This window comes from Fundulus heteroclitus, chromosome 10 (assembly GCF_011125445.2).
Source record: "Fundulus heteroclitus isolate FHET01 chromosome 10, MU-UCD_Fhet_4.1, whole genome shotgun sequence".
Taxonomy (NCBI): Eukaryota; Metazoa; Chordata; class Actinopteri; order Cyprinodontiformes; family Fundulidae; genus Fundulus; species Fundulus heteroclitus.
Window position 1 is genome coordinate 30,949,452 of NC_046370.1, and position 17,251 is coordinate 30,966,702.

At 39.9% G+C, this 17,251-nt stretch overlaps 1 long non-coding RNA gene across 1 annotated transcript; it reads right to left on the reverse strand.

Annotated features, from left to right (window-relative positions):
• Window positions 1-5,438: 5,438 nt before the first annotated feature.
• LOC105927355 lies at window positions 5,439-9,449 on the reverse strand. The gene is made up of 4 exons (XR_001166275.3): window positions 9,294-9,449; window positions 6,396-6,487; window positions 5,969-6,265; window positions 5,439-5,869 (listed from the first exon to the last, which is right to left on the reverse strand). It is a non-coding gene; the product is annotated as an uncharacterized LOC105927355 (long non-coding RNA).
• Window positions 9,450-17,251: the final 7,802 nt, after the last annotated feature.

Below are 17,251 nucleotides of genomic sequence, written 5' to 3' on the forward strand. Positions count from 1 at the left end.
ACATATATATATATATATATATATATATATACATAGATACATATACACATACTTATATATACATATATATATATATATATATATATATATATATATATATATATATATATATATATATTTAATATGAATAACATGTAAAATATTTCAGCACCTAATTTCCTAGTAGTTGATAGTGTTAGTACATCCACTCACTGTAGAATTACCTGTGAAACGTTTTCACACAGCAAGAAAACTTCTTGTTGTTGCAACAAAATCCTATGGGATTCTGTGAGAGTAGGGAGTAGCAAGATGGCGGCCAGTGACTTCAGTTTTTCGGCAAAATCAGCACTCCAGTGTATAATATAGCTCAGTGATCAGGGCACAGAAACAGGTCAGATATCCAGACAGCACAAGCTGTCAGGTCCGACAGGAGTTAGGCAGGCTCAGAGAATCAGGAGGTGGAAACTGGTCAGAAACAGGCAGGCAGACGAGCGAGCAGGCGGGCACATCAGAGGTGTTTGAAAAGCAGATGAACATTTGTTACTACACATGGTCCACTTCATCTGGGCAGATGTGAGAGATCATCAAAATTCTGGTCTGTCTGAAACCGTGGATCTTGGTTTACGTGAGTAAATCCTGCTGCAGATGGCTTATTTTTGATGAACAGAATAACCTGATGGTTAGCTCGCTGCTTATCTACTGGGAGGTGAGAAATTATTTCGGTTGAAGCACCAGAGTAAAGAACAGCAACTCCACGTCAACATAAACTTGGTGGGTTTTTTTCTAAGCAAAAAGACTGAGGGAGTTGGATTTCTTCTTCATGACTTTTTCCTTCCTGGTGGGAACTCGTTTCTGGCAGTATCACCTGAAACGACGAAGCACTTTAACCGCCTGCTTTCATAAGTGCGGTGTGACACGGAACCAAACCAAATACAGGTGGGAAGTTTTTCTGTATTTCCCACATAGTCGAACCGAGTACCTGGAGTGACAGTAAAGAGACTTTAAGCCTAATTCTCAGCACTAACACCTACGTAAATCCAAGAGAGGGGAACAAATGAAAGTGCCAAGACGACCTACCTTTGATTGTTTCACTTTCAACACCAGAAACATCTGTGATAGAGCTGGAGAAAGTGCCTTATTTTGGTTCAGGCCAAGTTATAGTTTTTTTTTTATTACATGAAATCAAATGGACTACCTCCCCAGGTGGCCCCAACTCCTCCTGTTTCTCTACTATATGAAGTGCTGGCTTCAACAGGTGACCTCGAGGCCACTGGAAGACCAACAGCTACCAATTCCGGCCCAGGTTTCGTGTCTTTTTGTGGTTTTCCACTTTAGATATGGAACCAGTTTGGACACGAAGGAAAAATGTGCTCAAGGAAAGTAATCAAGAGATGCTGTCCACAGATTTAAGGTGTGTGGGAGAAATTCTACACAGCTTTACACAAAAAAGACAAAGTGGTTTATGGTTCAAGATACGAATAACATTTATGGTCACTAGCTGGGCCACTGGGTGATTAGACCTGGCTATGACTCAGTTAGGCAAAAAGTTGGATCTGCTCCTCTCTCTGAATGCCTCAGAGCCGATCTCAGCTGTATGCAGCGTGTGTCGCTCAGGGAAAAGAGCCACCATCAGGGACTGATCAACCAATCAGAGCCAGACTTGTAGAAGTGTGTGGAATGGGTTTCACATTGCACAGTCAAAAAAAAACAAAAACAGATTTGATCAAATTTTTTTATGTAAACCACATTCCTTAGATTAGAAGAAAAAAAACGTCAAACACTATCTTGTCCCATGGCCCAGTTCCTGTTGCATGCTGCAGAGCATGTAACTCTTCCTTGTTGCAAAAGAACAAATCTTGCTAGACTAGTTAACACATAGGAAGCTGACTTAAGAAATGCCTAAATTAACATAAGTAGACAGCAAAGAAGTACTGAAAACAAAAGCAATCCAAACACCTGGAGATTGTGACAGTTATATCAGTTGCTCATGTTTTGAGTCATTACTTAAAAATTGAAACTTAAATGGATCAATCCAAATAATTTCAGGCCTGCCTCAGTTCAATGCTGTAATATTTAGATTTAGTCAAATCAAGTCTAATTGGATCCAATAAAAGTTCCATAACAAATACTGTTGATTAGTAAACTATACTAATTATATTTTACTATGCTGCCAGTGAGTAAAATGTCTCAACTGTATAATTTTTTTTTTTAAAAGTCGATCACAGTATTCAGCCATTATGGGCCTACAGTGAACAGGTATGCCGCCCATCAACTGCTAGAAAGCTCCAGTTGAACAAATCATAGGATGTGTCTTCCTGAGCTGGAAGTGACTAAGATAATTGTACTTCCTTCTTATGAATCACATCTCACTGTTGTCTGATATATTGACTTGGTATGCCCCACATTGCTGTAAGCCAGGAGGCTTCAAAGATCTGGGGATTTTTGCGTTCCGGTTTGCATTTTATGTTTTGGCGTGATTGCGTCATGTCCAATTTAAATGTATGTATATAGCTGAAATACTCATTATTGCCTCAGTCGGTCTGCTTTATTCATAGTTTATATGTGTTCTCTATACTGCAGACTGCGTTTGAATTTATTACTGCATTGTTGTGTTAATGTATCATTGTTTAAGTAAACACATCATAAGCCAAATTCCTCCCATGTGGACACATACCTGGCAAAAAAAAAAGCTGGTTCTGAGTCTGACATTATCTTGGTTATATTATTCTAAATAATGATAAACTTGAGTCTGTCCTATCTGCTTCGCATCCTGTTTCGTTTCATAGAACTTGTCTTTCTTGACAGCAGCTTTTACTGTTGACTCTGACACACCTGGTTTCACTTACAAATTGCTACCTGCTGGGTTCTCTTTGTTCAAAGCAAGAGATCATCAGAATGATTGTTGTTATTTCCCCACTTCCTTTTCCTTGTTCTGCTGGGCTCAAATAGTTTCTTGTTTGTTTGTTTTTTTAGGGGGGGATTCTTATTCCCTCTATCTGCTTTTGCTTTCAGTTTTGCTAAGTCCTAGTACCTGTGAACGACCAATGTGCTTTTCTCCACTGTTCACATCTTTTAGTCACCAGTAAAGACTTACCAAGCAAAGTCTACTTGTTTTCTCGTTATTGCTATAGGGTATATGAGGTGAGCAAAGCACTAAATGCTTGAAACAGTTACGATCCAACTTTATGATTGAACAATGAGAAACGGCGTCCACAGGAGAGGTCCAAGTTAAAAACAACCAATGTTCAAAAAGGCGGCAAAGCCACATCTCACATTTGCTAACAACAAAAACATCTTGATCACTTCTAAGACATTTCATAATATATTTTGTGGTCTAAAAAGACAAGGGTCTTGTCAATTTTGGACGGTGTGTGCGTCCTGTTACATTTGGCATAAAACTATCACAGCATTTAAGAAAAGAACATTATTTCTATAAGTCTACAATTAAATCTGCCAGGCGTATGAATGACTTTGTACTTTATTGTAAAATCCCAAAGAAAATGACTCAGTGGGTTTCACGCTTACCTTTTAAACTTCCTGATTTTTACTGACAGGCTTCATAAATCCAAAGAAGATGTTAAACGATCTTGGGTCTACATGTGTAATCATGGTTGAAAAGACATATTTTTTCCTGTATTGCCGCTTGCGGCAGTATGGAAATTTTTCACCTGATGTTGCAAACAACACAGTATACCTGCCCTGACTTGTACCTTCATGGACATATTGTTGCAGCGGCTGCTGGTGTGTGTGTGCGTGGGTGGGTATGGGGTGGTGTTTTCGGGTCCACAACAGATGTGCAGAAAGCCTTTACCAAAAAATTAGATTTTGCTTTTTTTTTTTTTTATTCTTCCACTTGTGTTCCAAACTCGACATCTATTGTCATTTTGATTTCAAAACCACCGAGGACAGCTCATTTAGCTTTGGATATTTGCCTTTCCCTATCAACCTTGTCAAAAAAGACACTATTTATGGGCAAAGCATCTATGTTAAAGCCAATTCATGTAGATAAAGTCACGTTTGGTCTGTTTGTTCATAAACTCTATTTACTTCTAATGTTGGACCTTGGATCTGGGAATGACTTTACCTTTCAAGCTGAAAGCTAAAAAAAAATAACCTTCATAACTGGAAACAGAGAGTTCTCCATGTACACAGAAAGTCGTTTTTTTGTGCTACCTGTTAAAAGAGTCAACTAGAAAGGAAATGAGTTAGATTTCTGACATTTGATATTCTGTTTCGTCAGAAGCCCTGATGTCAAAGTACAATGTGGCTGTCAGAAAAAGATGCCATTAAACAAGTTTCTTTGTGCTTTTAAAAGTTTTAGAATTGTAATCAGAGACGCACAATAACTTTTGCGACGGTTACATAAACATATCACATTACTGTTTGATTACATAAAAAACACAGACGCATTAATAGTGTTGTGTATTGCTCATAGCAGTTAACCTGTTCAGTACCGCGAGCACAATCATTTGCAGATCTCACTGCTTTCCTGACTTTTAAGTGGAAGAGGAGTTGGGAATGATCTCCTTCAGAGGTAAACAACATTGTTGTATTTCGTATGTCGCGAGTTCCCTCTTATAAAGATTTAGTTTTAAGTTAAGTTCAGTCAGGTTAAAATGGACTGATTCATTTTCATGGTTCACCTCCTAAATATTTCGAAGTTCATAGTTTCAACTTGATTTCGCTCTTGTTCATTTATCTTTTTCTTTTTCTTTTTAAAGTCATGATGTCATTCACAAATTAGCATTGGCTTTATTCTGATGGATGCATTTCCAAAACAGTTGCTCCTGTTCACATGTTTTAAAATATGTGTAATTTCTACTGCTAAACCGGCGAAATGATCTTCCACACATCAGAATCATCTGCCAATCCATAATGCCAGAGAGAGGAAGAGAAAAAATAATTCTGATATGGGCAGAAATGCTATATTATAACTACCTAACTAAGCAGGAAAGGAGAATGTAATATTCACACTAATACTATAGATTAAGCTTGTGATATCATCTGAATACCAAAACACAATGAGCACAAGAACATCCAAAAACTAAAAACAAAAAGGAAATGAATTTGTGATTATATTAAAAGTTGCAGACCAGACTCTTTGGTTTGATATGTCAGCATTACAAATGACAAGTAAAAATGTTTTGAACTGAGTATTTTTCACAAATAGGTGTGTGTTCTTGTGCTTGCAGCTGAGTGAGAAGATTTTTTCGCATTTTACTGGCAAAGTGAGGACTTAAATGTAAAGTCAGGCCTTTTTTTTTTGGTCCTTACTTTTTTATGGGCTAGAGATTAGGTTTAGGTCAGGCTTAGACCACCGCTGTGTGTGTGTGTGTGTGTGTGTGTGTGTGTGTGTGTGTGTGTGTGTGTGTGTGTGTGTAAAAGCTGAATCCTAGGAGTAGGTGAATGGCACTCGCTGAATGTAAAATGTAGACAGATTTGGAGTATAATAATACCTGTATGTTAAGAAATATCTTTTATTTACAAAAAAATGCAGTATTTACACAGTATGTACCTTTGTTAGAATTGATCATAGCACCAAGATAACTCACTCTATGGATAAAAAGCTTGAACATACAGATCATTTAAATGTACACAAAGCTACCACCAGCAGCAGCTTAATCACAGGTGGCTGATAGTCCAGGTTTCAGGTAAGTGGACAAGGGACTACTACTGTAGTAGTAACCTTCTTGCATTTCTTATAGAAGTTGACGTTCTGCTGTTGGCTCACTCTTTGGTGTAGATTGCTTTTTGGACACTTCAATGCACTGTTTAATAAGAAACACCAAAATTGCCACAACAATGATGGTAGCAAAAACACCCAGTATGCTTGAAATCAGATGTGTTGGGTTGCCCGGCTCATCACCACCAGATTCGCCTGTCTGACTTTCTAAAAAAAAGAAAAAGAAAAGTAAATACACCTTTATTTAATCATCTTGCTCTCATATGTGATCAGAAAACAGACTTTTAGATGCTGAAAGTAACTCACCAGAGGCATCCACTCTTATAGGAGGAGAAAGGTCCTCACCAAGGTCTGTCACAACGTAAACTTTGACATTTTCGTCTTTGGAAGCATTAACGATGGTCAGTAACACGTGGGAGTTATTATTCCAGTCACAGTTGTACTTTCCTGAGGCATTACCACATTCAATGTTACTATCTGGATAATAACAGTGGCAGGCTGTAATTGTACAGGTCCTGGAAGAATTTAATTTAATTGTACAGTTTATTGTCACGTTGGCTCCCTTTTCGACTTCCACTTTCTCTGGGCAGTCCAGTGACACTACTGAAGGAAAAAAAAAGCAAAATGAGGGAATTAATTAATTTGATTATTATTATTATTGCATTAAAATTAGTTACTCATGCTGGAATCTCCAAGTATCAATTTGCGATACAATTGGAAATAAAATAAATACCTTGATCTGATGCAACACTGTGTTGTAGGAGGTAGAGCAGACTCAAATGCACCCAAAGACAGGACATTATGGAATGTCTTCACTGCTGGGAACTGGAAGAAAGAGGATATATTAACCTAAAAACATGGACCTTCTACTGTGCCTCAGCCTGACTAATCTCTTAACATGTTGCAGATTGATGAGCAGCAACAGCTGCTTCTCTGAAAGTGTCTTTGCCGTTCTCTAAGCGCTCAGCAAACAGCCAAACTGCTGGCTTTTCTAGAGGCGGCCACACATGCGGCTCTTCAGTTCATGAAATCAAAGGCTTGACTTTGCTATGGCGTCTCTGTTTTGGCTCTGCTGCTGGCAGTGTAGGATCTGTTGGCGTATGTGGTTCGACTTGAATCATTTTAGAATGTGGAAAAGACAGTTTATATATATATATATATATATATATATATATATATATATATATATATATATATATACTGAAATGAAATTTAGAGCCTTAAAACTGAAAGAAGATGAACGTTTTGTTTAGCCGAAGCAGGACCAAGTCGTTGTGTCGCAATTTACAAGGACGTTTCTAGTCTTTCCGTCCAAGTCTTGAGTTAACTCGCGAGTAAATGCATGAAGGGCCAAAATCAAGTCCAAAGTGCTAAACCTTAAATTTTGACTCTTACGTAAACAAGTGATGTTTGCAGACATTTAAATTAGACAAATTGAGACTATTAATTGATGTTAAAAGGTGTGTTTGATTGCCAGAACAACCAGCAGGAAGAACTAAACTTGACTGACTGAAAAGTGACTGAAAAGCAGAGTGGATGCTCTTAATTAAAGCAATTATCAACTAACACCCCCAAAGTGTTTCCAGCCGGGTGTAAAGTTTTGTCTGGAACTCATCCGGGACTCATCTTTTGGCACATAATCTAAGGGATGAGACAACATTGTGCCTAAATTCAAAGGACAAGTTAATGTTGGAGATTTTTTTTTTTAATCAAATTACTTTACTCTTTAGGAGAACAAGTTTTTGTGTGCGGGTGTTTAATGAGGTAAAACTCAAACTCCAGATAAAAGTGTGAAAGTCCGTCAGCGGTACACAGGTCTCACAGCGGCCCAAAGGAGCTGTCACAAACACCGACAAGTCCCGGCAGCTCCTTGGCATCCCTGAGTTAAATATTTCAAGAATTTCTAAATGTTGTGAAATCAGCAAGCAGATCAGCCGGAGGCAGCTGCCGCCATCAGTGCTCAACAAGAAACCAGATTTATGGATTGTCACACAGAGATCCGATAATGAGTTTTAGTTTTGGCTATACCATTAAACGTCTTCTTGGAGTCAAACTGTTCCAGATTTCAAGCACCCACCTCCCATTTTGTTGTACTACAACCGCAAGTCTGAGCGTATCGTCATAGGATTTTATGTAACAGAAAATCACGACGTACCTACTACATCATTCTACAGAGGAAGGAAATGGATAAAAAGAATAAACTATTGCAGAACTTCACATTCACGCCATTCTTTCCAGAACCAACTTTTGGTACTCTGGGGACTGAAATGTTTCCCCTCTCATCTAGGTGAAATGGTTCAAGCTGGATGGAGAGTGGCTGTAAACGGTCATATTCAACCTTGTCAATGATTCTGGACTTTGACTAGGTCATTTGAAGCTAAGACATTTGCAACTTCTAAAAGGTTTTCATCCAGCTTTGCCCTGGATTTCGCCCCATATAGATCTTCCCTGTCCCAGCTGAAGAAATTCCTTCCCACAGCATGATGCCACCACCTCCATGTTTCATGGCAGGTTGGCAGCATAACTCTCAGGCAGGTATAAATCCCTATTTCTTCTCTACACGTAGGTTTTGGTGTGTAGGTCCAAAAGAACATTTTGGTCTCATTTATAAGAGAAGAGCATCTTCTTCCACTTGTATGCGGTGACCACCAATGCTTTTTTGGCAAACTGCAAACGAAGCTTGTCATGGCTTTTATTGCCACTCTCCTATAAAAAGGTCAGATTGTTAAGTGCGTGACTAATAGTTTTCCTATGAACAAGTTCTCCATGGGCCTCTTGGCTGCATCCCTGATTAGAAAACCTCTGAGGCAGGAAACAGAAACGGTGGATTTATCCACAAAGATGGACTCTGATCATTTGGAGACTTTTGAATCGGTTGCACTGTATTTCATTTAGGGGCATCAGAGTCTGTTGTTTAAATTCCCAACGAAATTCGTAAAAGTTTATGGCTGAATTTTAGCAGCTGTAACGATGCCTGTACATTACACATAATCCCTTTGCTCATAAAGTTTCCCCGGTACGATGCCTGGTGAGAGACCTTGGCCAGTGCGGCGTTGATGTGACCAACAGACGGCCTTCCACTGCGACGCGTTTGTTAAAAATCACAACCCTCACCGTCCTCACATTTAATTCTAAATACAACACATCTGTCTCCGCCTGATCAGACACACAATGGACGGCAAGTGCTTTCACTTTTTCAACACATAAAAGGAGATTTCTTGAACAATGGACATCTCCTTTCACTTAAATCCACATAAGAGATCTAAATAGGAAACATGAGGCGATCACATGCTGGGTTAAACACATGAACTTTACCAGGATAAGTTAAGAAAATCAAAGCAGAAAATACGATGACTACATAGAAGGTTAGATTCGGGGATACGGACAAACCTAAAACACATTAATAGTATGATATCAAGTTGTGTTGTGCAGCCTAGCTTCTTAAAACAGCTGAAACAAAATATTTCTGGAGCACGGAGAAAGATTTTAAAGCACTAACTCAGACTCTGGCATCCTCCGCGTGACTCCTAACGTGCAATAACTATCAGCTAATGATTAAATGAATCACGCGAATAACTGCGCACACCAAAAGAATATTACAGGAGCGCCTATTGACGAGGAGTCCACTTACTTGATGGAGAACGTCGCTGTCAAGAGGGCATCAGGGAGGGAATCTGCAACAGGTTACATCGCTACCCACAAGTGAGAGTGGATACAAGAGCTGATGCCACACTGCTTAGAACGAGCGAGGGAAAGAGAGAGAGAAAGAAAGCATTTAAAAACGAGGAAGAGGAGAGTAAAAAAATGTGAGGGAGGTTGGGATAAAGAGCATGTTGCTCAACAATGCGGTCAAAGCTCAAACCGCATGAATGAGAGGAGGCTAACGTTAGGATACGAGCAGGAAGAACTCCCCTAACCTGATGGGGAGGATGCTTCAGGTGATGGTAAAAACAGGTTCTCAATTAGAGAAAAAAGAAGGCGCACTTATATTCCCTATCAAATGACTCCTTATTGTTAGGCTAACCCTTATCACAAACCACAGCGGATGAAGATTTTCAGATTTTCTTTTTGGGAGTCAAGATTTTCCTGCTGCAGCCATAACTGCAAGAATCGGGGAGTGGGGTTTGCGGATAGACAATAAAGCAACATCCATCCATTGAGCACGATTCAAATGAGCTACTCAGTGTTCACAGATCGCCAGAAAAAGCTCACAGCTCTTCCTGGTTCAGTTGTCAAATTCTGTCTGGAAAAAAACAAACAATCGTCTTTATTCACTTTAATCAGCATATTGATCAACTGTTTTAGAACAGCTGCGTTCCTGAAACAGCTGCTACCAGCCGCACATTTGAATGCTTTGGTCGTCAGATGGCAGAATGACTCTGATATTTGTGAATGGAAAGATTACAGCTCGGGTTTGAAGATTAGTTCTGACCCAGCTGAAAGATGTGAGCAGCTGCACTCAGGGAGGAGACGAGAAGGGCCTTCCATTGGCTGTCAAGGTCAATGCTTATGTATTTTCTGTGAGGGATTGTCAATGTTCGGATTAACTTGTGTTTGTCATGTCTTATGCAGCCTGGTGCGGCACTGTGTGAGGAGGTGGTGGCCTCAGATTCGGAGTAGACGTGTTAGAAAATGGATGAATGGATGGAATAATCGAACCACAAGGCAGTCCATTTAGACTATTCTCCACATTGGGGTCACTTCTAACCTTCGTATTGTAATCGCACCACTGCAGATTCAGATTCAGCATGACTTTTTCTGGCATGAATTTTCATTATTACTGGAAATAAATATTCACTTGCAACTGTAAATTAAAAAAAAAATCCTTATTATTGCTGTTTTGACAGGCACCACGATAAAAATGGAACGAGCACACATGCATGCAGGGTACTCGTACGTACAGGGAAGCCTCTAATGAACTCGGCCCCATCTGGGAATGATGCCGATAGTTTCTTCAAGCTGCTTCCCTCAATTCATCAATTTAAGCACAAGCATAAAAATAACCTCCAAAAATGCATCCAGGCAGCATGTGGAGTGGACTCAGCTGCAGTATAAGTAAGTGAGAGACGGTTTTATTGGAAAACTTCTCAGTGTAGACTTGCACTCATCTGCTGTGGTTGCAACAACGCCGACTCTGCAGGCTGTGAGCACGTCCTCAAATGGCACCTTTCTTCTGCGTCTGGCCCACAAAAGCCCTATAAAAAACAGCTTTTTATATGTGCTGATAGATGAACGGCTGGCACGTCAAGCCTCTTCCTGACTTGAGAAAACGTGACGGTGCGGTGAGGCAGAACCGTGTGCAGCTTAGCTTCTCCATTTAACAGAGACGCAAGGCAGACATCGTAGAACAGCACAGACGATAAACGAGGATGCATCAGAGAAAAATCAACTGTAGTGGTGCCGTTGCCAACATTGTTCTCACGCACAATGCCGGTCTGACAAACTGGTTGGCCGGAGCTCCTGACTTGGCATTTCTCAGGAATTGGGTGTTCTGTTGGGGCATGCATGAAAAATAATTGAAAGTCATCCCAGAGAGAGACAAAGACAGAGAGAGAGAAGAAAACAGTAGCTCGGAGGGCCTTATAATAGCGTTCAGCGAGTTGTTTGGAGTGAATCTGCTCAAAGTTACACCTGAGGTGTGACTGGGGGGCATTGGGGGGGTTCATTGGTGAAACAGTTGAAGATTAGCACCATGAATGGGCGGAAATGTGCCAACATTACTATTAAGGCTAGATAATAAATTCACAAGAAATAAAGAAAAGAGATTTTTTTTTTTTATAAATATTAAAAAGTAGGGGACCGAGGACAGAGCCTTGGGGCATGCCGGTTGTGACAGCAGATGCATGGGAACTGAAGGACTTTAGTTGAATTAACTGAGTGAGACCAGAAAGGAAAAAGTAAAACCAGTCAAGGGGGCTGTCAGTGTTGCCAGTTGAAGATAATCTGTGGAGAATGGAGGGACAAATCCTAACAAAGGCGGCACTCGGGTCCAGAAGAATGAGAACTGAAAGTAAACCAGAACCGGCTGCCATCAGGAGGTGATTTTTATGAGAGCCGTTTCGGTGCTGTGGTGGGGACAGAAACCAGACTGAAATTGCTCATAGAGGTCATTATGAGTCAAACGGGAGCGAAGTTGAGACGGGACTGTTTGTTATAGTAGTTTGGAGATAAAAGGCAAATTTGAAAAGTGGCGGATGTTATTGGAGTTGCTTGGATCGAAGCCAGGTCTCTATGGCAAAGGGAGTGATAAGGGTCGTTTCAAAGAAAGCGGGAACAGTTCCGGTGGTAAGTGATGCGTGAATGATGGCCGTTATGAAGGGGAGAAGAGCCTGGGGCCAAGATTTGACAAAGGGTTGTTTGGATTGGATCGAGGCTGCAGGTACAGGGTTTAGATATACACCAGATTTCAGAGCCATCAGAGATGCTTGGAAGTAGAAAAGTGGAAAATGGCTGAGAGAGAGGCAGGATTTCAGAAGAGAATGTTGGTGACTTATTAGAAAGCAGACACTGGTGAATCTTTTTGATTTCCTCATCATCAACAAACTAAATGCAGGACTTTGAAAATGTTCTTGAACTTTTATTAACTCCATACATCTTCCTATTAACTCTCACCTGTTTCCCTAACCCTGCTGAGGAGAAGCACCTCCTCTGTTTACAGTAATGCTATCACCACCACCAGGCTCTCTGGTGTTAGCCATCGTCTATGCATCGTGTTTTTCTGGAGACCAGATTTTGGTCTCATCTGACCAGAGCACCTTCTCTCACATTTTGATCTTACTTACATGTTTGAGGCAAACTGGAGACTGGATTTCCAAAAGCTTTCTTCTTCCCACTCATTCATGAAGGCCAGATTTGTAAGTAAATAACTAATGGTTACCCTGTTAAAAGATTCCCCCGACTGAGCTGCGGATCTTTGCAGCTCCACCGTGGGTCACTCAGCTGATTCTCTGATTAATGCTCACCTTGCCTGGCATGCCAATATGTTCAGTAAGCCATTGCTGAGCGATCTTTCCATCTTTGGCTAAGAATCAGTGAGGGGTTCAAATGGGATGGTGTTATGGGATGTTGCCTCCCGATGACCTACCCTCTCCACAACATTTTTCCTGACTTGTATACAAGTGTTCTTTGGTCTTCATGATGCTGTTTGTTCTCTAATGGTTTAATGAACCTTTGAGGCCTTCAGAGAAAAGCTATATTTATGCTGAGATTAGATTTCACACAGTGGGCCTTTGGTACTAACCAGCGTCTGAATGCAGCTGGTCTCCCTACACTTTATTTTGGTTCGTCAGATTAAAGGGGCTTGGATACAAACGCATGCCACACTTTTCAGCTCTGTATGTGTAAATGAATTTGTAAAATCACGTATCGTTTTCCTTCCTATTCAGAATGGTGAACAAATTTGTGCTGGTCAGTCACATAAAGTCCCAGTAAAATAAGTGCGTTAACTGTGAAATAACTACTGTGCAATAACTATTTAATACCCTGTGCAATAATCCTGTACAATAATACAGTTATCCCACTTATTTTAGTATTTCTTTTTTTTTATTTAACAAACAGTCTTTTACCTGTTACCACTTTAATGTACGACCTTAAATCCACATGTATATAAGTCACCATAATATATCTGGATTGCGCTGTATATACTCCATGCACCTTTTCTTCCTTTGTGCACCTTCTGTTGATTATAAGAGCCGATGTGACATGTGAGTTTCTCCATTGTGAGATCAATAAAGTTTTATCTTTTATCTTAAAATACATATCAGTGCTTAGTGAGCTAAACCCGACTTCCCACAGAACGTAGCTACAGCATATGACATACTTACGCTGTCATCCCAAATGGGATTATATTCTGTTACAGTGAGCTATGTGTGGTCCAACCTTTTGACAATAAGATGTTTGCTCCCAATTTAATCAACTATGCACAAAGTAAAAAAAAAAAAAAAAGGCAGCCGCGAGAGTGAAAAAACAGCCTAGGGCGATACGTTCAGGCAGTCGGTGGACGTGACAACTATCAACTGTCATTTTGAGCCTTGAGGCTTTCAGCCAACGCAGTCAACATGAACTACAGTCAATATGTGGCCTTCTGGTTTCCTGGTTATCTCTCTGAGCAGATCCCAGTTGATCAACATGTGCGGACAAGCTCTTCACATGTTTGGGTTGACACAAGCATAACTCCCATTACAATCTGTGACTTTTGTTTTGCTTAGCTAATAAACCTATACATTTTATTTCTCAGTCATAGGCAAATCAAGCCTCATGAGAGACATTTATCTCATGAAGCTTGATGCACTAAATCATTTTCTGTCAAGAACTTGTTTTAAAAGCACCGATCACATGACTTTAATTACTCCAAATGCTTGTTTTGTTCCAATGTTGAAGCATTTTATTAACAGTTGTATGTCACCACCATTATCACATCACCAGCCTCTAAGTCATACAAATATACAGCTATGTCAGAAAATATTTGCATGCTTGCAGATTATTTCTGGTTTCCGTTTTATTTTTTTTTTGCACTTAAATGTTTCAGATCAAACAAATGTTCATATCAGACAAAGAGCATGATCCAGGGTTCCACTAAATATTCATCTACGTCCCTAAAGCAGCAAACCATCACACTACTGCTAGTAGACTCTTCTTTTGCTAAAATCCTTTTACTTTTACTGTGGTTCTCTAAGTTAGTTATTTTTTACACATACACATTTTCATTCTGCATATTGTGAAACATTTTTATTTGTCCCACAAATGCTCTTCATCACCGCCTGTATTTAAATTTATATCCAGCTTGTATTATATATGAATACAAGCTTGACATGACAACAACATAGCATGACCAACACATACTAAGTTTATGTGCTTTTATTTCATTTTGCTTTACAACAATCTTTGTTAGAACATGGAACTCTGGTTCTGGGAAACCCGACCTTTGGCTCTCCATTTTAACTACACAGCTGCGAGTAAACAACTGGGGTTGTTTGTGCTGCAGGTCCCCTAGAGGCGGAACAAAGACACACAGGACAAACTGTAAAATAGATGTAAAACTACTGATTACATCTATTTTCTTTGTTTTTTACTTTCCAGTTTGGATCGGCTAAAGGGTTGGTGGTGCTTTAACTTCAAGTTGCTACATGGTGAGTAGAGATATGGGATCGAGGCCCTTAGTTTCACCCACTGTGGCCAATGTTTACATGGATGGGGTGGAGAGCAGGGAGGGGAACACCACCATCTCACTGGTTTAGATGCATGGCTGACACCTGGGTCAAACCCCAAATCCAAGAAGTTGAGGCATCCACTCAGACAGCAGCACCGAGGTTACCAGAGAAGATACTGAGAACAACATGTTACCTTTTCTGGACCGTGAGATACACAGTTGTAGGAAGATCTCAAAACAGATGCTTACCAGACGCCCACACACACACACACACACAGATCAATATCTGCTTTCTGATTCCCATCACCTGCTGGTACACTTACTTAAACCTGTCAGAACTCTTGAGGTATCAGGCAGACAGCATTCCCTCAAGGAGAGACTAATAAAAAGCGCGGCAGGAAATCAGTGCGAGCATGTGGTTATCCGAACTGTGCGTTTCTTACGTCGGCCAACAAAATTAACAGGATAAAAAACAACAACCTTGTGTCTAACACAGAGGAGAAAAACATTGTCATCCCGTATGTGTCAGGAGTTTCTGAATGACTTAAAATACGACATGCTGGTAAATTTCAAACCTAATAACACTCTCAGACAACAAGTTGTTCATCCCAATGAGGGAACAACCAAAGCGCAGCTGAGCGGCGTTGGGTATGTGGTGTGATGCAGCGAGGACTCCTACATCAGAGAAACCAAAGTACATAAAACGCATGAAGCAGCACAGGAGAAGGTCTGTCATTAAAGTCTGCTCCTCAACCTTCAAGTGCTGCTGAAGTTTTCATCCACCAGTTCTTTTACAGGACTGTCTCAGAAAATTAGAATATTGTGATGAAGTTCTTTATTTTCTGTAATGCAATTAAAAAACATGAAATGTCATACATTCTGGATTCATTACAAATCAACTGAAATATCGCAAGCCTTTTATTGTTTTAATATCGCTGATTATGGCGTACAGCTGAAGAAAACTCAAAAATCCTATCTCAAAATATTAGAATATTTCCTCAGACCAAGTAAAAAAAAAAATTATAACAGCAAAACAAAATCAAACATTTGAAAATGTCCATTAATGCACTCAGTACTTGGTTGGGAATCCTTTTGCACAGATTACTGCATCAATGCGGCGTGGCATGGAGGCAATCAGCCTGTGGCATTGCTGAGGTGTTATGGATGCCCAGGATGCTTCAATAGCGACCTTTAGCTCATTTGCATTGTTGGCTCTGGTGTCTTTCAGCTTCTTCTTCACAATACCCCACAAATTCTCGATGGGGTTCAGGTCAGGGGAATTGGCAGGCCAATCAAGGACAGTAATGCCATGGTCAGTACACCAGTTACTGTGGGAATCTTATGTCGTCTCTTAACCACTACCATACTTGTGATTTAGTTTACTGAACCAAGCTGAGTGTTTTTCAAGGCTCAGGAAACCCTGCAGTGTTTCGAGTTAATTAGACGATTTAAGTGATTAGTTGAATAGCCTACTAGTATACTTTTTCACGATATTCTAATATTTTGAGATAGGATATTTGGGTTTCTTAAGCTGTAAGCCATAATCAGCAATATTAAAACAATAAAAGGCTTGCGATATTGTAATGAATCCAGAATGTATGACATTTCATGTTTTTTAATTGCATTACAGAAAATAAAGAACTTTATCACAATATTCTAATTTTCTGAGACAGTCCTGTATGCTCTTCATGCACCTTCAAAGTTGGTGAAGTTCTCCCAGAAACGTTTGGATTGCACCACAGGAGAACTCATTTACCTGTGGAAAAGGTTGTTTTGCCACCCAGCTGATGGTATAGACTTGTTTTGTTTTTTTCTGAGGCATTTTAGCTTGTTTTTTTAATATATAAAGGACAAAAATGTACTGCAGAATATTTTGACTGCAGTAGTTATGAATCTAACAGAAAATGCAGGAATTGCTTCATTAGTATCCCCATTCATGCATCCCGTTAAAGCAGATGTCCCTCATGTTACTTATTTTTTAACCAAGTCGAATTAATGTGCATACCAGTGGCTGATGCCACAATAGACTGAAAACAGTGGCAGATCTTTTTTTTTTTTTTCCTATTTAAAACAATAAATAGGAAGAAAGAGAAATTCTGATTTTTCTGTATGACACAAAAGTCGCAAGATGTTGATCTGGCTTTTACTTTCCCCGTTTGATTATAACTTTGACAGAGATTGTTCTCGACCTTCGGCCAAACTAAATGCTTTCCCCTTAATTTAACATGAAAACCCCTCCCAGTCTGCTTAATCATCACTTCTACCCAGGGTCATCCCGTGGCTGACTGTTAGATGGATGCCCCCAGTATTTAGGAGATGATATAAACCTGTTTTTGTGAAGTTTGCAGACAGTTCATGAGAAAAAAAAAGACTGTATGTTGCCGTCTACTAGAGGAGTGGTGGCCCAGTGGTTAGAGCAGCATGCATGTGCTCTGAGAAAG